Source organism: Mauremys mutica, chromosome 13 (genome assembly GCF_020497125.1).
Source record: "Mauremys mutica isolate MM-2020 ecotype Southern chromosome 13, ASM2049712v1, whole genome shotgun sequence".
NCBI lineage: Eukaryota > Metazoa > Chordata > Testudines > Geoemydidae > Mauremys > Mauremys mutica.
In genome coordinates this window covers 23,726,633-23,753,404 of record NC_059084.1, presented here as the reverse complement: position 1 = coordinate 23,753,404, position 26,772 = coordinate 23,726,633, and the positions used below count along the sequence as shown (strand labels likewise).

The window sequence follows — 26,772 nt, the reverse complement described above, 5'->3', positions numbered from 1 at the left end:
CTCTTCTTAGGCTGGGCTCTCCTGGTTGGACTATATCTCCCATGATGCACTACTATCTCCCCATTTGGTGAGGGAGGCAACCGTATACTGTGAGTCATAAGTCTGCAGTGACTCATTGGAGATGATGTTCAGGTGGCGAGCCCAGCCCATAGAAGAGAACATGGACATGTGGCCACTGAACTACATCTTCCATGAGGCACTGCAGCAGCATATCCAAATCAAAGTATTTTTGTTTTCATCATTATTTTGGAGAGGTCAGTTTAAAAAAAATAATTTTTCCACAGAAAGTAAATACCTTTTTTGAAGAAAACAAAAATCATTTAGTTAAATCCAATTTGCTGTTAGAAAAAAGTTTGAATTGAAAATTTTCAATCAGCCCTAATAACAATGATTGGTAATATTACAATGAGGATAGGGAGATGGAAGATCCAACCAATCAGACCATAATAGGTAAATTAAGTGCAAAGAGTTTGCCTCTCCACTGCCTTACCTGTTGTGTAGTCACTGACACATATGCAGAGTGTTAAACATTACCAAATCAGCGTGGCAGCAGTTTGCACAGATCTAGATGATGATCCAAGATATCAGAGAATCATGCTGTGCTTCGGCAAGCATTTTGCTTGGCTTCTGAACAGGTTGGTTAGGAGCCAGGAAATAGATCTGGAATTGGTAGGAAGCATTGTGAACACCTTCAACTACATCCAAAATCCAAAGCATACGTCTTTATCCACCTGCCTTATTTCTTTAAAAATATGCAGGGTAAAATGTTAGCCTGAGAGCTAGGTGAAGATCAAGTAAACAGATGGTATGTTGGAGCATGTTTGCTTCTGTCTACTTGATCAGTTCCATGATGCAGAGTTTGACTCATCGAATTCAGGTCCCATATGAGTGCAAGAAACAGAAGGGACTTTCCAAGCTGTTACAAGGGAGTTCTATAGTTAGCAACTTTTTGATTAATAGCTCCCACGAGTCAAATAAACTATTGATTGATTTTAGAGGCACTTACAGCAACTTTTAAAGTTTCCTGTATTTGTGACATTCTCCAGGGTGCAACATGAACCACTCCAAGCTGAATATATGAATCCTATGCCAATACATCTAGAAATTACCTACACCCACATATCCATCAGTCCCAGCCTTGGCCCCCAGAAATGTGCATCTTGTACTGCTCAGTAGCCGCTGGACAGTACAAGTTCATAAACAGTCTATCATTCCAGCAATGAGTAATGCATATGCACCAGCTGTGTTGGCCTGAGTAGAGATTTCCCAAACACTTCAATCAAACACACTGGTTTAGATAAAACAGTTTATTAACTAGAGAAAGATAGATTTTAAGTGATTACAAGTGGTAAGACACAAATGTCAGAACTGGTTACAAAAGAGATAAAACAATAAAACCGCAAGCTAATTCCTAACTTTACCAGACTAAATAGTCTTAAAAGCAAAAGGTGTGTCTCACCATGAGCTGCAATACATTTCACAGGCTGCATCCCTTTAAAGCCTGGGATTACTACTCCCTTGTTTGTTCAGTTCTTTGAGAGTCATTATCATAAATGGAGAGATGGAAGCAAAAGAGATGGGACCTGTTGAGGTCACTGTCCTTTATTTTTATACTCTACTCCTCTCTCTGAGGATTACCCCCTCACCGGGGTGTAGACAAACAGTCCCCTGTGTATATGAGAGTCATACCGTAGCAGGGAAGAAATGTAAACTTCTTGTTTACACTTCCCTGTTGCTGAAGAATGGTTGTGTAAGTAAGTGATAGCTCACTTGACTTTGTTGATACCAGTTGCCAGTGTGTCTTTGTCTCTGAAAAATGGATTTTGTGGGCATTACCCAACTACAGCATGTTTCAGTAACAGTCATATAGCAAATTCTTATGATTCTACATGCACTGTTGTTACACACATTTCAACAGGATAATAACATTCAGCAGATTATGAGTTTTCAAATGCTACCTCACATGGTATACTTTGTAAAAAATATAACATAACCGTATAAAAGTGGTAAACATGGGTTACAGAGTGTCACAATATTCTTATGCATTCAAAGGGTAGTCCAATTCCAAAAAGCCTATTCTACATTAACTGTTAATTAGGAACATGGAATTGCCAGACTCAGATCTAATGTCCATCTAGACCAATACGCTGACTCTGACAGTGGCCAGTACCCAACGCTTCAGAGGAAGGTGTAAAATCTTGCAATGACAGTTGTGGGATAATCTGCTCTCAATGTAGGTCTCAACTTGATCTGTAAGAGTTAGCAATTGGCTTATGCCCTGAAGGTTTAATATTGTTCCTTTCTATTACATTTAAGCCACTTTTCAACATGCTGATTTTTTCTTAGTAACTAGATAGTGATAGCATATTTTTGTAAATATTTCATCCCACAGTTTCCCATTAACTGAAAACTCATGTATCTTCCTTCCTCCCCTTCCCCCACCCCCAATCTTCCCCTTCAGAAGGGCATTCACCACTCAGCATGAAATCCTTGAGCTGTTCCCTGCTAAGTATTCTCACACTCCCCTGCCCAGGAACAATGTTAGAAAATTGCCAAGAGTCAAAATATAATAGGTAGGCTTAACAGAATTCAATTTTTTTTTATAATTTTGATGTGTATTATCAATGTTTATTTTTCACTTTTTTATTTTTATCCATTTACATTTTCACACTTGCGGGAAATTATGCAGGTGCCGACAATAATTAACGACAGTAGGTGTTGAGAATCAAAAAGTTAAAGCTTTATAAATCTTAAAACAAAAACTGTCAACACCACATGTCAAAAATATACAAATAAATATCCTTCCATCAAACTCTAAGGCCTCATGCAGCATTTTTCTTTGCCTATCTGCAAATTTCAATGTACTGATGGAAATATTTTTTGTTAGTTTGTGTGTGTACAGTGAAATTGACATTCGCCATAAAAATCTCACCTTTCCAAGCCTAATAATAAACCATCTTTTACCAGCAAGTTCAGCATCTTTTATTTCACCCTTAAGAAATTGTGATTGTAAGATTATCATAGGAATAATCATGAACTGAAGTAAGCTGCCTTTCCAAATAGCCTTCCTCTTTCCTCTCTCCCACTACTCTACTTTCAATTAGGGTGGTTGCTGGTCAGCAGGAGAACAGATACTACAGAATTATATTTCATCTAGCTATTTTCACTCAATTTTCAAGGGCAAGTTTTGGTCAGAGTTATTTCTGGCTGGTCCTTAACTACATAGTAAATATACACAGCTCTTGTATTTTACACCTCTTCATATATACTATTTGAACTTTAATAAACTCTACAGTTTAGAAAACGTGTACACACAAAACAAAAACCTATGCTAAAATGTTATGTTTCAGCTATAAATCTCCAACTTCAAGGGAAAATTATCTCAAAACTGTCAACATGTCTTTAATACTGCATCATTGGTCCTACCATGAGGGCAGGGGACTGGACTCGATGACCTCTCGAGGTCCCTTCCAGTCCTAGAGTCTATGAATCTATGAATCAGAATGCCTGGGTATTTGTAGCATGTAGGCTCTGATTCAGGAAAGACCGTCAGTGCATACTGAAACCCATCTCCATTCAGAGCAGCATTTAATCAGGTACTTACCTATAAGCAACTCCTGCTGAGATTAATTCAAGCTCTACATAATAACTCAGGAGCATGGATGCATTGGGGAATCCATAGGTCTAATAGGTTCCACATTAGATCTGGTGTGAAGCAATGTTGTGTCTTGACACCAGCTCTGTTCTGTGGTGCAGTGGATTGGCTCCTTGAACATACTGGTATAACTTTCAGTTCAATTTCTTTTACTGACCTGGATTATTCAGATGATGTCACCCTCCTGGGTCAGTTTGCAATCGATCTCAAAGATTCTCTCGACAGCTTCCAGCATGAGGCAGCTGCTCTTGGGCTAAGGGTTTCTTGGGTAAAAACAAAAATCCAGAGTTTCCATGCAAACGTTGTGATAGACACCTATGCTTCTGGACAAACTATGTAAATACTGGATGACTTTAATCTACCTAGACTTTAATCTACCTAAACTGTCATCAAAAGGGTGCAGCAAGCCAGACATCCTGGGGAAAATTGGTTTAGCAGCCTCAGCCACAAAGCACTTGCATAAAGTCTGGAGCTAAAAGAAAATGAAACTATATATTAAAGTACAGCTTTATCAAGCCTGCATATCTCTATTCTCTTATATGGCTCTGAAACATGGACCTTGCTTAAACAAGCAGGAAGCTGGAGACATCTCACGTGCATTGCCAGAGATGATTACTGGGTATAAGAGGGTTTGACTTTATTAGTAATAGGCATGTATCATTGAGAACTGGCCTGGAGAGACCTGAAGTCCTCATTGGCCTCGGTTGGCTTGCCCTTTTTGGCCCTGTTGCCTGCCTTGGAGACAAAGTCCCAGCACACTGAGCTCTGAAGATTGGACTGGAGGTCAGGAAGCATCAGGTCAGTGTCACACAATGGACTGGCACCAGATCAGCAATAATATTGTGGACATCTCAGACACCTGGAATAAAGCTGTACAATGTCATCATGCACACTGGGCAATATGGACCTCCATCGTCTAAACATGTTATTGTTAACTGTAAGCACCCTCTTAAGGCCTATTGACATCAATGATCTTAAAACTAAGCACATGCGTAGGTGGTGTCTTCCTCAATCAGAGTCTAAAAGTCTGGCTGAACTCAATGGAAAGAGTCCAACTGTTTGTAAAGAAAGCAGTGCAAAAACCCAAATTGAAATTTTAAAATTTCAGAAGTGCCACAACCTATTTTCAAGCAAAATATATGGCATCTTAAAAATATTGAAATTCAAAACTTCTTCTGGATGAAAATCTCTTTGCATTAAAATTCTGAATTTTATATGCTTGTCTGGTGGCTAGCGACCATGGTGATAGACACCTTATAAATGCCTATATGGATGGCCACATAGATGACAAATGGACAGATAATGTCCATTTCAGTAAGAATGTCATGCGACAACATTCTTGTGTGGTGAAATATCCAGATGGAAAAAAATGGGTCAGGGGGTGAAATTTCATAAAAAATGTGCAGCCAGTTTCCCCTGGGTCTGTCCATAATTCAAAGATAGATGAGACTCAGCCCAAATCATGGCACTGAACCCCCCCCAAAGTTTAGGGAAGTTGAAGTTTGGATCCAAACTTTGTGTCTTTGGACTATCTGAAATCCACACTATTGTATTCAGTATGTCAGAGGGTCATTGTGGAGACAATAAAACAAAATGTAACTTGTGTGGCTATACCAGTGATCTGCTCATCAGCTGTGAGCAAAGGTAAATGCAACTAGTATAAACTACTCCTGAATGTTGTTTGACTAAGACCTGCCAATTTGCTCGCCTTCACAATCTTTTTTAATTTTCCAAAGTCCTGATTCAGCAAGTACCTAGGTACAGGTCTAACTTTAAACATGTGCATAGTGCAATTCACTTCAGCAGGACTACCAGTGTGCTTAAAATAAGGTACATGTTTATATGCCTTGCTGAGTCAGCGCCTTATCTGTGAACCTTCAGGTGAGCAGAATTTTATTCACAAACAAGTGTTCATGGAAAGCAAAAGCCTCCAAACTACTGCCAGGAATATTCAAACTAAAGATCCCAACTGACATCTTGAGAAGTTCCTTTTATTATTCTCAAGAGCGATTTGTCGAGCAAATATTACAAATATCGGTGGATAATTCATGAATAAAAAAGGGACTCTGTGCATAAAGTTAACATCGACCAATCAGGGAACAGAAACAATGCCATTTTACTTAGTTGATCAATCCCATGGGATAAATAACCAAGTGTAAATACGCACAATGCTCATTTTGCAAATAGTCTATAGGCTAAAATGTGTGCGCTCAGTATTTATCGAACAATTGTGTGTAATGGACAGATCAACCAAAAAATACAACTGGTTTGCATCTATGCCACACACACAGAGTAAAACAAGCCATTGTCCCCCCTACTCTGCTTGCTACTTATGCCAGTCTTTATTGCCCAGCAAATACCTTTGTGCTGTCTCCCATGCTACCCCTTGACCATGGAGGATGCTCCCTGTAACAATCTGCAAAGCCTCGCTGACCTTCAAATTTCTCAATATATCCATGATGCCTACAAAATACTTTACAATTGCTACTCAGTGTGTGCACAGTTATAACTGTTTGCTACTCCAATCAATCATCTCAGTTACCTAGTACTCCCTCAATTTTTTGTTCTATCTACCCCTTGTCCTATATTTAGATTATACAGTTCAATGTGTGTGTGTGTGTGTGTCATGTACATGCCTAGCACAATGAAGTCCAAAGCCCTGATGGGCTCAGATAGTGCTACTACAATGCAAATTAATAATAATTACTATGGCTACATTCATCAAATATTTTACTTGCAATGAGTAATTCCAGCAGTTCTAGTTGTGAGGCATGGCAGTGGGCAGAAAAACTGAGCAGCTCTAAAAACATCCTAGATTATAACTGCCTGCGCGTCTTTTAAATAAGGTAACTTTTTCAACTGACTTTATGAGGCAGAAGATCACATGAAATCCACAGATTTAGTAACTGTGGATTTAATGCTGACAACTGGCATTATGTAAGCCAGGAATGGCACAAATAAGTGGGGAAGAGAGTTGGCAAAGATCAGAGAATTTCCCCAAAGTGTATAGGTGATATATGCATGAGAGAAAAGACGGTCTTCAAGATATACTCTGGGTTTTGTACACACCCTTTGCATACAGGTGCCTGTGTTTACATGCCAATTTGTGTGGTTAAGGTGTGACAGATATTGCAGCACCATGCAATATCTTTGGGGTCCATTGTTTTAAATGCATGGTTTATGTGTGAGTCTTTTCTACTCCATGAGGGAGGATTATCATAGCTTCTCCAGAACTAAAAACAATGGGTGGTGATTAAGGCAATTCAGCCAGATTGTAAACCACCGCCCCAGAGAGGTACCACTTGCATACTGAATTCTCAAACTTCAAACTGAATTCTCCAGGGACCAACAGACAAAAGAAGACCTTTTAACTTAAATAGCCTGTGTATAAACTGACTCAGGCCTTCCTTCTGCTCCAGCAAACAGACAGGTCCTGCTGTCCAAGGGGGACCCCCCAAGCCCTGCAGAAGGACTTTGGCTTACTGGGGGTTCCATAACATTGAGGGCTGATTTCTGGAAAGCTGTCAGCATGCATATAGGAATGTTTAGTGTTTTTTTTCCCGGTATATCTTTTCTTTGTAATGCTTTTACCTTAAGAATAAATGTGCTTGCTTAGAGAGAGCTGTGTGGTAACTTGTAACTTCTGGCTGGTCATAGCCCTTGGAGAGCAAGTAAAGTATAACCACTGGCCTTTTTTGACATACTGGCTTTCTGGGGATATTATAGTAGAAGACAGGGAGATATGCCGCATTAAAACCCCCAGTCGGGGGGGGGGGGTGGTCCCTACACAAGAGAGGTGATGGCAGGGAGCTGGAAACCTTTGTGTGTGTGTGTGTGTGTCCTTGAGGGACCCTGGAGGGCAGAATATAGGTGCAGTTACACTGAAACTGACACACATGTGATGGCAGCAGTGAGAGCCAGAGATGCTGAATTTCTGTGTTCCCAGGGGGTGCTCGACCCCCTGATCCACCACAGGCCCTGCCCCACTCCGCCCCTTCCCCCAAACCCCACCCATGTACAGCCTTGTCACACCCCGGCTCTGCCTCTTCCTGCCTCAGTCCACCCTCTCCCCTGTTTCTTCCTGTCCCCGCTCTTCCCTCTCCCCTCCCCACGCCTCCAGAATGCTGCTGAGCAACTGAACACGGTGGACGGGAGGGCTGGGTTGGGAGGGGAAGGAGCTGATCCACAGGGCTGCTGGTGGGTGCTGAGCACCCACTATTTTTTTTCTGTGGGTGCTCCAGCCCCAGAGCACCCACAGAGTCGGGACCTATGGTGGGAACTATGATACTGTGAATTGCCAAAAGTACCAATAGCAGGGAAACCAAGTACTATAGAAGAAAAAAGTGCATAGGAAAAAGTTTCACAGTTATTTTTGAAAAGGACTAGCAAAAAGAGAAAAGGGGGAAATGAGTTATGAACAGGTGAAGAAAGAAAGACATGCATCCGACGAAGTGGGTATTCACCCACGAAAGCTCATGCTCCAATACGTCTGTTAGTCTATAAGGTGCCACAGGACTCTTTGCTGCTTTTGAAGAAAGATAAGCTGCTTGATGGGGATGTTGGCACCAACTCCCTGAAGGGAAGAGGCTGACAAAGGTAGCACCCTTGCTCCATCCAGACCAAACGCACCATTGCAACAAAGATTGTGGACAGATCCACAGGTAAACCAAGAGAGCTGATGGCTGGGATCTGGAAACCTTTAATTGTGTGACCACAGAGGGGGCATACAGATGCACTTACCCTGAAACTACAACAAAGGAAGAAACTTTTTGGGTGGGGTGTTTGGTTGGTTGGTTCTTATTAAGATTCTGATATCCTTTTATTGAGCATCTTGCTGCTCCACAAGTAATCCCATTGGTTTCAGGGGACCTGTCCATGGAGTAAGTATTACTCAGCATGATTGAGAATGTTTGCAAGCTGACTCTCTGTCAAAAAGGTCCTGAATCTATTGACTTTAGTAGGAATTAAGGGGACCGTCACTTCATGGGATTAGCCACAAAGTGAAAGCAAAGAAGCCAAAGGAAGATGAAGCCTTGTCTAGAAAGTGGGAGGTGAGGGCAAGGCTACAGAGTCATTTGTCTATGGTCCAGGTTCACTTGGCAATGCATCAGATTGCTCATGAGCTTCTTTATCTGGGCACAGATCACGAAGCAGATAGCGTAACTCTCTGGATGGCATTTTTTATCGACTTGGGTCAGATTCCATTTGCAAGCATTTGCTAATTCATGGACCCATTGCAGAGAAAATTTTTATGTGAGGATTATGAAACCAACAGACAGTAAGACTGAATTCTTTTGGATCCTTTGGTTCTATAGTGTCACTGAGAATTTGTATAATAAATCTATTCAAAATAATATTTTTCCATTTACACGGCATCATTCTTTGTTTTTGACAGTCTCCAAGTGCTTCACAAAAACTGATTGATTAATCCTCAAATATAGATAATTGAGTGCATTAAATAACTTGGCTAAGGTCACAGAGCAAATCTGTGGCAGAGGTAGAAACAGAACCCATCCTTCTAGCCACTAGTTTTCATGCCTAGCAGTACAAAATGTTACACTCCCTGGGTTACAGTAACCCTGCCCCACTGTATAGCCATATGTTTCTAGTTCATCCATCCATAGTCTGAGGGCTTGGCTACACTTACAAATTTGCAGCGCTGCAGCAGGGTGTGAAATTGATATTTAAACTGATGATTTCCTGGGGCCAGTGAAAATCAGAGAATCATTGCTGATGGCTGCACTGACCAGCTTCTGGAAATTGGCAGACAACTCGAAAAACTTTCTGTGCGCATCAAAGGTTTTCTCTGATGCTTCTACTGCTGGCCGTGACCTTATCAGAAAAATTGCTAACGATCTGGTGACTGTATTTTATTTCAAAGGCATTCATTTATCTGCCCCTGTCTTCCCGCATAGTGACACCTAATCAGTTCTGGGAACCTCTGTCATTTACTATTGACTAAGTGCTGCAGTCAGTCCCTTGTAATTTCAGAGAGTCACTGGTGACTAACATCCTTTCCCAAATACCGGCCCTGGAGCCTTCACCCTAGTACACCTCCTTTGTGATACTAGAAGAGTTTGCCCATTTATTTCTGAGTTCAGCATTTCAAAGGTCTTAATGGGCCATTTCCTGTGTCAGTAAGGCCTCATTTACACTATAAGCACAACAGTGTGTTTGTAACGAGGGCATGACACCCTCATGTGACCCAGGTGCACCAACCACAATTGAGTTCTTGTTTCATACAGCAGCCTTTTCACAACACACACAGCCATGATACTGCAAGTGTGTTAGTGCATCCACAGGCACCATGCTTCTTGCCTGTAGTTGATCATGTGCATTCTGAGAAAATCCAGACAGCTATCCTCAGCAGCCGATGGAGAGTCCAGAGGGCATTTACACAGAGAGGCACCAGAAGAACATAGGCCGATGTGCTTTGGGATGTCCCATCATACCGAGCTGGAAGGGAGGAGGACCAGCCAAACCAGGTATGGCTCAGTAATCCTATCTCCGTAGGAAAGTGTCACAAAGCACTGACACCAGCCTGCTGTGGCAAGTCACTTAAACCCCTGATGCCAACTTCTGCTCTGTACTTCACCAGTGTAAATTGGGAGCAGCTCCACTGAAATCCCTGGGATTACTCTGGATTTAAACTGTAAGTAAATAGTTTTGTGCCTTCTGTTTCTCAGTTTCCTGAGCTGTAAAATGAAAACAATACTTAGATTGTGTAGTCTTTGGGGCAGAGACCATCTTTTTATTCTCTCTGTGTACAGCACCTAACACAGTGGGGGTCCTAGTCCAGGACTAGGGCTCAAAGATGCACCACATTAGAAATAGCGATGATGGTAATAACCACCTACCTCACAGGGATGCTGTGATTCACTGGTTAATGTTCCTAAAGCACACTGAAGATGAAAAATGCTCGGAAACTGGGAAGTATTATATGTTATCATATAGATGGAACCTGCCACCAAGACTTACTTGCGTGCTTTAGTCATTTCTCAGTAACGACAACACTATTTACTGGGCTTGCCCAAGGGCACACAGTGAGTCAATGTCAGTCTAGAACAGAACTCACAGCAGTTCCAGATGCCTATTGACCGCTAGACAACACTGTCTCCTTAATTGCATTACTGTAATAGTGGTTTGTCTGGCTTTTTCTGAGGAGCATTTAATCTTCTCTGCCACCATAATCCTCAGGTTACCCCTTTACTGAGGCAATTAAATCTACTTCCAAGCCATTCTTTTAGGGTTTAAATTTATATTTTTAGTGGTAGTTTTTCAAGAGCTTCATGCTTTGGTTCCTTTGGAGTTGCAAGGCTTATGTTCCAGCTCATATTGTGCTCTCAGTATCTGGTTTGTTCTCACCATTGGAAAGCATGAAAAATTGGTAAACCCTGGGACTTTCACTAGTCTGGGAGGAGAATTAGGCCCAGGCTTGTGCATTGCCAAGTAATTCTACCATGTGTCCTTGACAACGTTTTTTATAATAAATAAAATAGCGTGATATAAAACCCACTGGAGTCAACGAAAAATCTCCCCCTGACCAAGGAAGGGAGGTCTTGTGCTTAAGGCGCTTGCCTGAGATGCAGGAGATTCAATTTCCTGCCCTGCCAAAGATTTTCTGTCTGGCATTGGGCAAGTCTTTCTGTGTGTCAGCACCCTATCTGTAAAATGGGATGGTTTCCCTCCCTCACAGGATTGTTGTGATAAACACCTGAAAGAGTGGGAGGTGCTCAGACACTATGTTGATGGGGATGTGTAAATGCCCAAGATAAATAAACAGACTTCAGTGGGCTCTGGACCGGTCCCACTGTGAGTTCTCATCTCTGGATGAGCTATAAAACTGAGTCCCTGATCCATAATGAGCAAATATTTTTTCATAAATGTTAATCCCAATGTTCTGGCCTCTTAATCAAGGACAGAGGGCTGGAAAAGTGAGGTAGGGGGAACCCATGGAAATTGTTAATGCTAATATGGGCATTAACCCCATGCATACAAGATGCCTTGTAGAGTCCTTCAGTTCCTTTATGCATCTAGTTTCCTGAAAGCTCTTGAGCACGGGGCTGTTCATACTGAGGGGCTCACTCAGAAGGAAATGTGATTCCATTAAGCTCCTCTTAGACACTCTCCCCTTCTCCCCCTCTGCTGGCTAGTATTTAAGTTCACATCCTCCACTGTGGTCCTGGTATCAAAGATGGCCTGGCCTGGTGTTTGTAGTGCACTTTGGGGGTCCATGAGCTGGAGGTCTAATGAACTGATGGCTTATTTAATGTCATTGAAGCATTATTTCCCTCCCAGCATCTCCTCTGATGCGTTATAAAGCTAAATGGTCAAACCCTGTAGTCCTTCCTCAACCAAGACCATCACTGACTCCGTTAGGGGTTGCAGGCGCTCAATGCCTCTGAGCTTCATGGCTATGTGTGACATTATGTAGGACGTGTTTAAAACATTAAGTGCACCATTGAGGCCTGGATAGGGGCAGTGCAGAGCCACACAGCCCCCTGCAGAGCTTCAGGAGCCACAATCCCTCCCTGAGCCACCTGATGAGCATCATTTAGGATGCTTGCCCTCCTCTTCACTGACCTGTGAAGGGGACTGGCCCCAGTGCACATAGAAGGCTGCACTATCCTTTAGGTGCTACAGGGCACTGAAGGGCAGGGTCAGAACCATGGCCTCTCCCTGCAGAGTGACAGCCCAGCTGACTCCTTGGTCTATGTTAGTGGCTACAGAGAGAGGATTTTTGTGCCCTCTCCCTCCCTTGCACACCAATGCAGGGGATGGACGCAAGCTGGCCTACACAGTTTACCAGATATATGGAAAATCTACCTGTTTCCACACCTGGACACTTCCTTATCTACTGCTTTGGGACAGATTCATCAGAAATGTTTAAAGGGAAGAATCTACATGTGGGCCCGGAAGGACAGCTTTAATAACGTGCTGAAATGTAGAAATTCATATCCCCTAGTCAATTTTTGCTACAAGGAGGGTATTCTGGACTCCCCTCCTCTTCTGGGGATAGACAAAGGCCAGCAATGCAATTACTGAAGGCAACCCCTGAAATGTATGGCCACTGTCTAATTTCAAACCCATTCAAACATCACAGTTGGCAAGTTTCACACAATTATTGGGAGTAACGTAGGAATGGGGGCTTGCCAGAGCAGATCAGATAGCCTAGTTCAATGCCATTTCTCTGACAGTGACCAGGACCAGATGCTTCAAAGGAAGTTGCAAGAAACTCCATAAATGGCAATTATAGAGTAACATACCCAAAGGGGAAATATCTTCCTAATCCTGACCACTAGTATCATGAAGATGTGTTTCCTCATTTTTTAAAATCCTATCTAACATGACTGGATATTACCATTATGCACATAAATGCACAATCCAGTGAATATGGGAAAAGGAACAGAGAGTGAGCGAGAGAGAGAAAAATCCTAATGAAAGATAGTTTACTGTATATCTATCTAGGTTTATTTAAGGGTGTCCATCCTCATGTTAACTGGCCCTGTGCTATGGATAAAGAATGGACCACTGCATCCTTCCAGTTTTTTTTTTCTTATGTGGTTTACATAACTGAAAAACGTCAGTAACCAGCTTATTTTGTGAAGGGGGAGAAATGCCTGAGCGTTTCTAGAATAGCAAAAGGTGACACCCTCCATCTTACCATCTCTGCTGCTGCTGCTGTAGAAGACCAGGAAATTGGTATAAAGTTGCCTCACGAAAACAAAAGCCCAGGGGATTCTGTCTCAGGAACCCCCTTTGTAAAAGTTGATTGCATATGAGTTTGCTCCCCCTGCTGCCAGCATTGGATGCTAAGCTTTAGCCTCTGTGCTGCAGACACTGACATCTTGCCTTCATACCCTTTTCCTCACAAGAAAGAGAGTTGCCAGCTGTAATTCTCCACCCCTAGCCATCAATCAGTCTGTTATTACCACTGTAAACACCGCATTTGTCAACCGCTAATGTTTTCTGCAATCAGGGGCATGATGGATTATACTTCAATTAAAATGAATGGTCAGACTGCATCAGGATTAGATCATAGCAGTCTAAGAGAGTCCCACGTGTAATGCCAGGTTGTGATAAAGCCCAAATCCCCCAGCAGCTTCCTCATCTGATATTCCCATGGCCAGACACTTTGGGAATATTTTTGAAGCCACCTTTAAAACTGGGAAGGAGGAAACAAGGGAAAATAGCACTTAATATTTAAAACGGAATAATATTGCTTGGCACTTACGTAGCACCTATGGTATCATGCAAGGTTCTCAAAGCATTTTTACACACAGTAATTAATTCTTACAAGCCCTGGCCCCCTATGAGGCAGGAAAATACAAAGAGGAACTCAAAGATATCAGTGACTTGCCTAAAGTCACATAATACAAGAATGGCAGAGCAAGACTCCCACACAACCCTATTTTGAGGACTTAAGTGGTACATAAGCCTTTTGCTGGCTCAGGAGAAACTGAGGAGCCTTGACTTCTAGTTCCCCCATGCCAACGACTGCCCATGATCTCAAACAATGCGAAACCCTGGGAGTGCCAGGATAACAGAAGCTTTGTTTTATTATACCCAAAATATGTATCAAATCTAAGTCCTTCTTATACCAGGTATGCATGAATCATATTCCGACTCAGTTTCTGAGGTGGATGAGAGCTGATTTCCAGTGATAAAATCCAGTCGGGTTATTAGTCTTTGCTTCATGACAGAAAAGATATTGCTTTCCACTATCACGAATCCTTAGTTCAGATGAATGGAGTAACAAAACTTCAACGTTTCTTTGGAGGAAAGGTTCTTTTCAAATAGGCACCTGTGCCTGTTTTAAAGGCCCAACATTTGAGGAAAGCAAATTGGTCTTGCTTTCGTTTAAGGTTTCCATGTATCAGGCGCCTGCCTCAAGAATCAGAAATCAGAGCCTGGTAAGTGACTGTGTGCTCTTTTTATTCACATTGGGCAGAATTCAGCCCTATGCAGAGGGCCAGCAAGAGGCCTATGCTTAAGTCTTCAAAGTAGGGGTTATGTGAGGCTTAAGTGTGGTGTGCATTTCACAAACAGGCTTTCATTATGACTTCTACTTCCATCTCCTGGGGAGCTAGCACACCTCCCCCCCACCCTTCCACCCCCGTAATGCAACAAGAACCTCTCCCAGGCTATTTAGTAAGCATAGTAAAGTCAAGTTTCTGAATCCGAGAGCTCTGTTTTACCAGTTAACAGCCTCTTTTCCTTGACACACCAAGTTTCATTTGCTATCTTCATTTATCTCTGCTTTCTTTACAGGTTTGTTCTGTTTTATTCACTTGGGCCTCGCAACAGTTGTTTACCCTAAATAGGCAAGGTGGGTGAGTTAATAGCTTTCATTGTATCAACTTCTGTTGGTGAGAGAGACAAGCTGTCAAGCCACACAGAGCTCTGCTTCAGAATACATTTACCCTAGAAGGCTGCTTAGCAGATTTGTTACCTAAACTGGCTGTGGCCTGCTTGGTTTCTCCTGAATTTTATTTACCCGCTCTTAGCAATTCATGGAGCTTTGCTAGGTACGCTAGGGAAATGCCAGTGGTGGATGCTCTGCTAATGGATACTGACCCACTGTCATGTGCTTGGTTTTTCCACAGCTCCCCTTAGGGGTGTGACAGGTCCTATACTCACCCAACCTTTTGTTGTCCAGGTCCAGGCAGTGAGCAGTACATGTCCAGGAATGGAAACTCAGGCTCTGGCTGGGTTCCACTGGAGCATGTCCCTTCCAGGGCTCCACAGAAGGAAAACCACAAAGCAAAGGAAAAACAAACAGTCCCAAATATGCTATGAGCCTCTCTTCCTTCAGGAAGCATCTGGCAAACCACAGTCTGGCTCAATCTCCTCAGACAAACTACCAGACAGTATCTCGGGGTAATAATTTGGAGGCCAGCCTGCCTCCCTTTGAGGGAGCTTGAACAGTTGTTGTTGAGGTGCTCAAAGTCCTTGATTGGTGTGGACCAAAAGAAAAAGAAAGAAAGAACCAGCAAGGGTGTGTACAAACTAACAACAGATACATAATTTCACTGAACAATCTATCAGCCACTGCAAATCACTGATGGGCACTTTCCAAAGTGCACTAGCTAATAAACACAGGTTGAGGTACATTAAATTATAAGGCCTCATCTAAAAGTTTGACCTAGCGCCACCACGAGCAGCCAGGAATATCTACTCCCGCTACAAGACAATCTAGCCCGTGGGCTGTTTTGTTTGCTTATTTTATTTTTATTGCTGTTTAAATCAGCACATCTTGACGTTTTGGCATTTTCTGTATCTGAGAAAATACTTTCATAAGTGCCCAGAGAGGGGGCCCATTGTAAGCTGGGGGAGCTCTCCATTACTAACCAACCATACAAGGGCTATGTCTCATTGTTAAACATATGCCATGGATGCCAGTTTGCACAGAGCAGTGAGGATATCAAACAGCGATACAGAATTTTGTGTCTGTTATTGTAGAAAAAGCCCCGGCAAGAATTAAACTGGAAATTGACTGTGTTTATGGGGGCTGGGGACCCTTTCTGAATGCTCTTCCTGCGAGAACTCAGAAGGTGGCAGAGTCAGGGATGAGGAATTAGCCCAGAACACCAAACAGCCCATAGCAAGTTTATGGAAGTAATGAGAGAGGTTTCTCACTCCCAAGATGATAGTATGGGTATGGAATCTTTCCTTCCTTTCCATGATTATTTCCCTTTCTTTAATGTATTATTTAATCCTTTTGGAGAGAGAGGAAAGGAGTGGAAGGCGTTTGGGAGGGGAATTAAAAACACACAAAAGCTGTCTTGGTATAAGGGTTTATGATGCTTACAACCTTAGAAAAAAGTGCAATTTGATGACTTTCACTGCTTGCTGTAGAATTTCCCAGCAAATACCATAATACCTTCCGTGTTCCATTTGTTACACACGGTGCTGGGCTTACATACGAAAGCTCCACCCCTGCAAGTTACTCTGTGTTAATCTATTCCAAGCCCTATTGTCCTTCTGGAGTTGCTCACTTCCTTGCAGAATTGAGTCATAGTTACTCAGTAGACTTTGCAAATGGACCTTTGCCCACTGGCAGCGAAGGGCTCTCGGCACCTCTAGCACTTCGTTCAGCACCTTGCAGGACTGAGCCCTTTGTGTAGTCAGCATTATAATGGGTCATCTTAACGTTGCAGGTGCTCTGCGAGCTGCCCTGGCACAGGGCAGCATTCCTCTCTAACACAGCTCTTGATTTAAGCCCTGATAAATGGGAGGATTTAAGCTGTCCCAATCAAAAGGTTCCCCCCCCCCTTCATTTTTAAATTACCTTTCAGCTCAGCCCAAGACTGAGTAATTCAGTGTTTATAGGAAATGAAAGTCATGGTCCATGGAGAGATGATGGTTAGCTAACAGCAGCAAAAAAAGAGCAGGGGTGGGGGAGAAAGGGGGAGAGATTTATCCTCCTCTCTGGAACCCACCTGAGCTCAGAAGGGTGATAAATCAATAGGTCTGTTGATAGCTCTCCTTCTGGTGCAAGCTTATCTCCCCATTTGATCAGAACCCATCATCTTATGGACTGAGAAACTGATGATAAATAGCAAGCTCCAGAATGACATTAAGGAGAAAAGAACTCCACCATCCTCGTTTGTCTTTGCATGCCAATTTCATGGTGGCTCTATTTGTATAGAGTCCTCTCTTGCCACCATTTTAAAAATTAAATGACCAAAAAATTAATAATCACAGAAGCCTTGGGTTGTGCCAGGCTCATGCATACTGAAATCCTGAGCAAAGAGCAGTGCAACCTCTCAGGGAGGGGGCCTCCTGCACAGAGTATAATTTCAGTGACCTTTCCCAGTGAATATTAACAACACGGGATGGCCCAACTCCTGCAGTGCTTTGTCAGCGCTAGATATTACCTGTCCTTTCATTCTCTCACAGGGTGAGTCTTAGGGAGGAAATTCTGCCAGGTTCCCTTGTGGATTTGCCTCCAATAAGGAACAGGGTTTCCTCACCCTTCCGCCATCTCCATGGCACCTCAGTTCCATCAGCATCATGTTGCAGGACGCCCCATACTGATGGCTTCTTCTGAGAGCTCACCCATGAAGGACTCTGCAGTGCAGCAGGAGGTGCATTCCACTCACTTTTGTTCAATGACACTGACACTTCATGGGCATGAGAAGCTATACAAGTGTTGCACAAGTGTCTATTTGTCAGGGGTGGGTAAGATCCAGCCAGGGTAGGGTTACACGTTGTGTTTGCGGTTCAATCCATGGTGTTTAGATGTCAGCAGCAGCCATTCCTGTTTTGGAGGCATGTTGCATGGCACCATTTTTGTCTACTTCCAGGGTCAGGCACAGCTTTTCCCCATTGCTTTCTTCTGATTTCCTGCCAACTGAAGGAAATACACAGTTCTCACAGTTGTGTGAAACAGAAAGTGCCTCATGAAAAGCTGGGTAAAGTGCGATAGTGCGTGTTATGTGTGTGTATGTGAGGAGAACAGATATGTTGCACGTGTATCTTACCACCTCAACCCCAGCCTTCTCCCTTCTGCTCCTAGCAGCTACCTTCTAATTTTGTTACAGTCCAGACTGAGCTTTCTCAAGAAATACACAATTAAAATGTAAATTTAGAGTCAAAGGGTCAAGCTCAAACCTAGTGTAAGTGGCTGCATGCTCACACACTAGGTCTCAGCGTGGCCATGTGCCTGAAACAATGGTGCCCAATAGCGTGAAAGGGAGCTCTGTGCAGAGGGCCAGCAGTAGCCTTAGGACACTGCTTATGGCCTCAGACTTGAGCTAGTCCTTCTATATGAGGGTAACTGTCACCCACACTTACCAATTTACCACACATCAAAAACCAACCAAGTGACATTGGCACATTGTATTATAGATTTACATTTCATCCTGAAGTATTTCTATGGCTCCATTACCATAGTAGCTGAGCCCGTCACAGGGTTTTAAGATATTTCTCCTCACAACACCCCTGTTAGGCAGGGGAATGCTATTGCCCCATTTTGGGGGAGCTGAGGAACAGCGAGACTAAAGCCAAGGGCCTCAATTTCAATGGGAGTCAGGTGCCTAAATACCGCTGAGGCTCTAGGCCTAGGGCCCTGAATTTTTAAAGGTATTTAGGCATTGCTGCATTCAACACTGCAACGCCTTAGTGATTTAGCAGCCTACATCTTATTTTAAAAAGGGCTTTAGGTGCTTAGGAGACTAAATCCCACTGATAGTTAATTCGATTTTGGCTCCTCAGTTCCTAATGCCTGTTTGAAAATGAGACTTAGGTTTTGACAATGCTGACAAAGCAACACCTTAAAACCTTTAAAAAGGCCTAAGTGACTTGCTCAAGGTAACACATGGAAGAGGAGGGAATTGAATCTAGACTTCCAAAGCAGAGGCCAAACATCCTCCCTATATAACCCAAGTATAAGGAATTCCATAGGCTCAGCCTATCTCACATATTTATATATTATACTATTTGTTCATATTAAGATTTTATCTGTAAACCATCCCTTTTTGGAAAATATGCGTGTATTCAGGTGAGCAACAGAAGCACAGGCGGCCCTGTAAGCAAATGGATCTAATGTACTGAGAAAATTCTCAGCATAGCAAATAAGGCATTTTGTTTTGTTTATTTTTCACTCTCTTCCCCCCCACCCCAGCCTGTCTGGCACAAGTTACTTGTACCTTTTGGGGAAGGGGGTTAACGCAGTGTTGCCGCAAGGTGCTGCATTGCCAGCTTTGCTACACGATATGTGAACTTTTATCTCCCGGCTGCAAGAGGAGAAGTAAATCGGAACAATCTGACAGCACGAGGCTGCCTCCCCCGAGATCCCATTAGGTGTGCTGTCTCCACCACTAAACTTTCAACAAGCACATTCACTGAGACCTGCATGTCAAAGAGAGTCCACCAGTTAATGATCACTGGGAAATCACTTACTCTCTCTGTCTCCCCCTCTCAGCCCCTTTGCTTTCTCTCTCACACTTTATTTGCAAGTTTATTAAAAATCGGCCCCGTTTAGCGAAGCTTCATTTTTCAGGGCTGATGTAAGATCCCCTGTTAAATGTAGGTTGCGTGTTACACAGAATATGGGATCCTTGTCTCCAGCTGCACAGGAAGCAAATGTAAATCCTGCCTTTGCCTCTGCTGACACAAAGAGCGCGGGAGACAGGGTGACAGAATGAAATAACTAGATACAGCAAACCTTCATTACGTCTGATATGATGCTCCCCTCCTAAGTACAATAGAGTGAATCAGTCATAGACACAGGAGGAAAACAAGCCTGACTCAAGACTGGAATAGCAAGAAGTGCTGCATTTCAGGACACAGATACATTGGCAGAATCACATGGATTGTAAAAAAAATCAGGGCTTTCAGGGCAGTATTGATGTGAAATAAGCAGAAATGGACAGGGGAACTTTGCAGCATACGTGCTCGTTACAATAAAATAAAGGCGCTAGGACCCTGTGAGGAAGAAATGTTCACCTCTGTCTCTGTTCTGTGACTAGCTGTCTATGACTACAGAAACTCAACAATTATCTCTACAACTAGTTCAGCACCTTTCAAATGCCAGTGAAAACAAAAGGCAGTTATTACACACAGGCCAACCCTATGTGTAAACCCGAACCCACTCATCCAGTTCTTCTCTCCAGCCACTGCCGGCATGAATCAAATGGAAACCAGATCCAAACCATCGCTGGTTACAGAACTGCAATTGATTAGGGTTTGCAAATCCAACACCACCTCCATTTTATATTCATTCCCGTTTTAGAAAGAGCTCCCCGTTAGCCCTAGTGATGAATCTAGCCTCGTATGCGTTTTAAGCACCATGGACTAGTTTTGCACCTACAGGTACAGTGTTATGACTAGAAAAAAAACCTTATTTTTCTTTACAGGGTTTTATACTTTGTGCCATACAAAGATTACAAGGTACGGCTGGGGGGAGCCCTGGGGCAGGGGAATTGCAGTCTTTACTGCCGTTGTGCCCCATTAAGCAGCAAAGTAACACTGCATTGCCCTCTGAGCACTCATTACAGTGAAGCCCAGGCTATAAAAAAAGAACAAGGCCACAACTCCATGTCCCAGCCTGTGGGACAGAGCACAGCTGAAGAAAGAGTAGGCCCAGATGCTCTGCCTCCCACGGCCACAATTCATGAGGTTCAGAACCGACTTGTGTCCCTTTACCCAGCTCTGTGAGCGCAGAGTAAACAATTGGGAAAACAAAGCCCTCATCCATTAGCTCACTGTTTACAGAAATTTACTGTAGGCAAGGGCTGGCAATCAGGAGGAACGCATAGAGCTGGTGGAAAACAAGTGAGCTGGTGTGTGTCTGTGTGTTTCCATTGAAGGGCCATAGTGATGCTGTGGTTAATGCTGTCAAACCCATGAAAATCAATTGATTTCCCCACAGCATTTTAACGGGAGGAACAGTACTTTGCCAGCAGCCCTCTAGCTTGAAGACTGGGTTCTGCTGGCAAACTTAGCTCTGTTCCTGTGGGAGAACTCTGCAGGACAGGCTCTTTTCACTTTGGCTCACCTGTATACAGACAAAGGTTCCCTATCTCTTGAATCATTGATAATAAACGTAGTGGCGTTGTCACTAGAAATATAGGTCAGTGCTCTGGAATTATACAAGACTCTGAGCCTTGGGGAGATGGGACTGGGCTCTACAAGGGAATGCTTCAAAGGGACTCAGGACGGCAGTGCTCCCATTGTTAACCTGGAAGACAAAGGAAGGCCTGGCATAGCCCACAGGTGTGTGCCCAGGTGGCTAACAAGGAGGGGGTGTCAGATAGCTGACAGCCTATGAAGCACAAGCAAATCTCCCTTACCCTGGAGGCAGAGTCCTGGGTACCCCACAAACTCTCTCTCTCTCTCTCACACACACACACACACAAAATTTAGAGACAAAAACTTGTCTTACATGAAATTAACACCTGAAAGTTTTCATTACTTTTCACAGCCCTATGGGGAGGTTGGGGAAAATCCTCATCTTGTCCTTTCAATACACAAGATTTTAAGAATGTGGGTGAAGAATGCCACCATTTCTCAGGGAGGAAGTTAGATTGTTAGAATACAATTAACCATGTTGGAATTTGTCAGGCCACTAGGGATAAATCACTAGCCTGAAATCCCAATGCCAACACAGTCAATGGTAAAACTTTCACTGATTTCAAGCTAGTCAGGATTTTACCCCTACATGTATAAGTAGGGACCTATCAAATTCATGGTCCATATTAGGGGCATAGGATTTTTAAAATAGTCAAAGTCATTGTTTCAGATCTTTACATCTGAAATTTCACAGTGTTGTAATCGTGGGGGGTCCGAATCCAAAAGGGGATTGTGGGAGGCGGGGGCTGCAAGGCTGTTTGGGGCTTGTGGTGGAGGGGAATGTTGTGGGATTTCCAGCCTTAGTTCGGCACTGCTGCTGGCAGGGGCACTGCCTTTAGAGCTGGGCAGCCAGAGACCAACAGCTGCTGGTCAGGCACCAAGCTCTAAAGCCAGTGATACTGCAGAAGTTGGGGGGTCGCAGGGTAGGCGGACGTGGCGGCAGGTCCAGTTTTCTTGGAAGCCTCCCGCCCGGGTTGGGAACAGAAAACTGGAGCTGCAGCCTCCCACCTGGCTCGGGAGTTGACAGCCGCCCTCACTTTGGCCTTGACTTCAGAGCTGGGCTTCCAGCCAGCAGCCACGGAGCGTCCTATAGCCAGGGGAGGTTCCTGGAGGTGAGTCTGGCCCATCTCCAGGAGCGACCCCTGCAGGGAAAGAGAAAGTCACGTCCCTCCCCAGGACTAGCAGCTGGAGCCCGGTGCACAGTAGGAGCCCCTGACTGGGTGTCCCCCAGCCCTGCTCCTCCTCTACAATAGCCAGATAACACAGGGTAGATCAGATTTCATGGTCTGTGACACATTTTTCACAGCCGTGAATTTCGTAGAGCCTCATGTATAAGACAGCATGGTGGTCGAGCATGATGCTGGGTTTCATGCACGTTTGGTGCATATGAAAGTCCAGTCAAACTGTTGGGGTTACATGCTCTTATATTTTATGTTTAATCTGAAGAAGAAATGAGGTGCAGTGGGTATCTGCTTCCCAGAGGCTGCTCCAGCTATGCAGAGGGTCCCCCCCACCCTGAAAAGACTATGTATGTGCACAGGGATGGTCCAGGAATCCTCCATGGAGCTCTCTAGGAAACTTTCATGGAGGCAGTCTGCAATCCTTTGCAGAAGGTTTCTAGGGAGGGCTGCCTTATTTTCTTCCACTATGGTAGGACACTTTCCCATGCCACTCCAATATTAACTCTGCTGGCAACATTGCAGTTCACAGCCTAGCAGCATGAGGACCAGATCTGCCTTTGTTACCCTCAGGAGACTGGTATCAGGTGAGACAGTGGAAGTTTTCATTATAAGTGCTTGTACTGCAAAGAATGGAACATGTGATCCACCACCCATGGTGACTTCTGGGTCCCTCAACTATGCTTTCCCTAACATGCTGGTGGTTTGGTTAGAAGGGATCGGCGTTGACCTCAGACTCTGCAAGTCCAGGGCAACTATTTCCAGCAGTGTTAAAGGAAGGCAGAGGAAAGGGAGTTGGCATTTCCTGTGTTCTCTCCTGGCTGCAAACCTTCCTGCCCCAGAGCCACCTCAGGCAAAGACTGCAATTTGGGAGCCTTACCACTGGTCCCTGGCCTCAAAGTCCATGGTGCTAGAGGAAAGGGTCATTGTCCACCTGGGCTCCTTATGTGGGTTTCCCACGAGTTGCAGCACAAGGCCCATCACCCATGGCTGGAACAGCAAACCTGTTTTTTTTAAATAGCAACCTTGCACTAGACCCAGGGTATGCACTGACAATGGTTGCCTTGGGCTTTGCATGCCTTTCAGTGGAAAGGTTGGCCATGAGCACTTTCTCCACACCGGCAGACTGGCTTTCACAGATTAGAAGATGGAAAAAGAGACCTGTGATGACATGTTCAGCGAGCTAATGAATGGCCCTGGGACAGATGATGTGGAGAATTTCATTGTCTGAAGAACTGGCCGTGGATATGAAGAGCAGGAGAGCATCCCAGGAGCATGAGCGTCTGGGCCACACAGCATGAGATGCTGCAGATTATGAAGGCCCAATCAGACATGTTGAGGCATCTAGTTGAGCTTCCAGAAAAACCATTACACACAATGAAGCTATTTCCCCTGTTAAGTATCCTCACACCTTCTTGTCAAACTGTCTTAAATGAGCTATCTTGATTATCACTACAAAAGATTTTTTTCTCCTGCTGACAATAGCTTATCTTAATTAATTAGCCTCTTAGAGTTGGCTGGGCAACTCCCACCTTTTCATGTTCTCTGTATGTATATATATCTCCTCACTATATGTTCCATTCTATGCATCCGATGAAGTGGGCTGTAGCCCACGAAAGCTTATGCTCAAATAAATTTGTTAGTCTCTAAAGTGCCACAAGTATTCCTGTTCTTTTGGCTGGAGTCTAGATTCCCTCTGCAGCCCCTTTTCCCAATTCCCCTCACCCAAATATTCCAGGAAGTGTGTGTGTGTGGGGTGGGGGGGGGGGGGGCGGGTTCAGCATCCCTTCCACTCAACACTGGGAGCGGGTACTAAGAACAAAAGACCTTTGATGGGCAAGACTATTGTGCTTTCACAAACAAGATGACGGTTTCTCCCCTCCCAATTTTATCACACCATTTGCCCAAGGTTACATTATTTTCCTATTCTTCCAGTTTCTTTACGTTTGTGGAATAAATGTCAATGTTTCGAGAATGAAATGCTCTTTATTCCAATCATGGGAGTTTGGGAGGGGGAGCAGGGTACAGGGAAACTGATGCAATGGAGGAGATGGTATGGGAAGGCACAACACAGATAAGTAGTGCACATTACTGTGGCTCATTACTGAAATGGGTTTTCAAAGCCTCATGGAGATGCAGAGCTCCAGCGTTCCTTGCTGGGCTCTTCTTATTGCCCTGGTATCTGGCTGTTCAAAATTAGCTGCCAACCTCTCCGCCTCCACACCTCACCCCTGCGGAAACTTCGCTCCCTTTGCCTCACAGATATTATGGAGCACACAGCAGGTAGCAATAACAATGGGAATATTGCTTTCACTGAGGTCTAACCTAATAAGCAAACTGCACCAGCGACCCTTTAAATATCCAACGCTTATTCCACCACCATTCTGCACTTGCTCAACCTATTGTTGAACCCCCCGCCCTTTACTGCTGTCCAAGTGGCTGGTGTCCAGCTTCATGAGCGATGGGAGCAAGGCACGGGCTGGGCTCCCAGGATAGCTATTGGCATTTCAACATAATCAATAGTTATTCTGCGATCTGGAAAGAAAGTCCTTGATTACAGCTTTCTGAACAGACCTGTGTTCCTAAAGATATGCGCATCATGCACCTTTCCTGACCATCCCACATTGATGTTGGTGAAATGGCCCTTGTGATACAGCAGCACTTGCAACACCATTGAAAAGTATCCCTTATGGTTTATGTAGGTTTTGGCTAGGTGGTCTGGTGCCAAGATAGGGATATGCGTGCCATCTATCGCCACCATCGCAGTTAGGAAACCCCATCACAGCAAAACCATCCACTATGTCCTGCACATTGCCCAGAGTCACTACCCTTTGTAGCAGAAGCTGATTAATGCCCCTGTACCCTTGAATCACAACAGCTCCCATGCTGGATTTACCAACTCTGAATTGCTTCCCCACCAACTGGTAGCAGGCTGGCATTGTAAGCTTCCACAGAATGATTGTGCAGAGCGTACCCCAGCCCTGAAGTGCAGCAACACTAAAATGAGACCTGCTCCGACAGTGGAGAAGTGAGTGGCAAAGTTCCTGGAAAGTGGCCTTCCACATTTGAAAGTTCTGCAGCCACTGCTTGTCATCCTCACAGGTACATAATGATGAGATCTCACCAGTCAGTGCTTGTTTCCCAGGACCAGAAATGGTTCTCCACTATGTTCAGCTGCTGGTAATTGTTTCATTCTATGGCTTGCAGCAGGGCTGCTTGAATGACATCGTAATGTTTCGCACAGCAGCTCCTGCCTCGGCTCTGGAAATACTACAGGATAAGACGCAAGGTGTTTGTAATGCTCACAAGAAGAGTGCACAGATGACCGGGGTCCATACTTCTTGGGCTATGGCGTGGCTAAGCCAGGCTTTTGAAAAAAGGCCAGAGAAAATATGGGTTGTTTGCCATTGATATCACGGGGCGGGGAGGGGGGGGGAGGAAACTGCATCATGGGAGGCCAAAGCCATGTTCCCATTTCCCCTGCAGCACTGTTTGAGGCATTGCAAACTGTTCCCAAACCCCACTGCAGCTAGTTGCACTGCTCTGTGCATCAATGCAAGTGCTACTAGTGAGGATGCACTCCACTAGCACGAGCATGGTGTGGACATGCAGGAGTGACTTAATTATTGTGGTAGCTGGATGCCGATTTATATTAAGTTGACTTGACTTTGTAGTGTAGACATGCCCTGAGACGCTGAATTCCTTCCAGCCTGAAATAGCTCAGATTCAAAGAGAGGCAAGAACAGAGGGCTATGCAGTCTCTGGAATGCAGAGGATGGAGGTAGGCAGTCTGGCAGAAGCTCTCTCTTCATGCTCCAGGGGATTACATGAGATAGATTACTTTAGTAAAGTACCGCTTTTATTTCAACTTAATGTACCATAAATGGTTTATATTGACTCTACACATATTGAAGTCACAACCATATATATATATATACTGAAGGGGCAGCCAGACATGTGTGGCATATGCACATGCTTTGGCTCATTGTGCTGGGGTATTTTTAATATTTAGTTTTCAGATAAAAAAACCAATAAAATTAAAGTAAATAAAAACCCCCATTGTATCAATTGGCAGTGGAATTAATAGCCTGTTGCTATATCCTTGTGTTCATCATCGGTGCTGTGTTCTGATCCTGGCTCAGCAGGGCAGCTAGGCAATGCTGCATTCCCCAGCTTTTAAGTGCTGCCAATAGGATGACCAGACAGCAAGTGTGAAAAAATCAGGATGAAGGTGGGGGTGAGGGTAATAGGAGCCTATATAAGAAAAAGCCCCAAAAATCAGGACTGTCCCTATAAAATCAGGACATCTGGTCACCCTAGCTGCCAGTGGCATGCCCATGCAGAATGGCTTTGTCTTGATCT

General features: G+C 44.1%; 1 long non-coding RNA gene across 2 annotated transcripts in view; it reads right to left on the bottom strand.

The window, feature by feature from the left end:
- Positions 1–1,403: 1,403 nt before the first annotated feature.
- Positions 1,404–26,772, bottom strand: part of LOC123347947 — a 59,157-nt gene continuing 33,788 nt past the window's right edge. The window contains exons 1-3 of one of the 2 annotated variants that reach the window (XR_006573122.1): positions 15,296–15,613; positions 3,813–3,918; positions 1,404–2,250 (exon numbers count right to left, since the gene is read on the bottom strand). This is a non-coding gene — a long non-coding RNA (uncharacterized LOC123347947). Of the gene's footprint in view, positions 2,251–3,812; positions 3,919–15,295; positions 15,614–26,772 lie in introns of those variants that run through there. The other variant, XR_006573123.1, reaches the window with a different exon arrangement.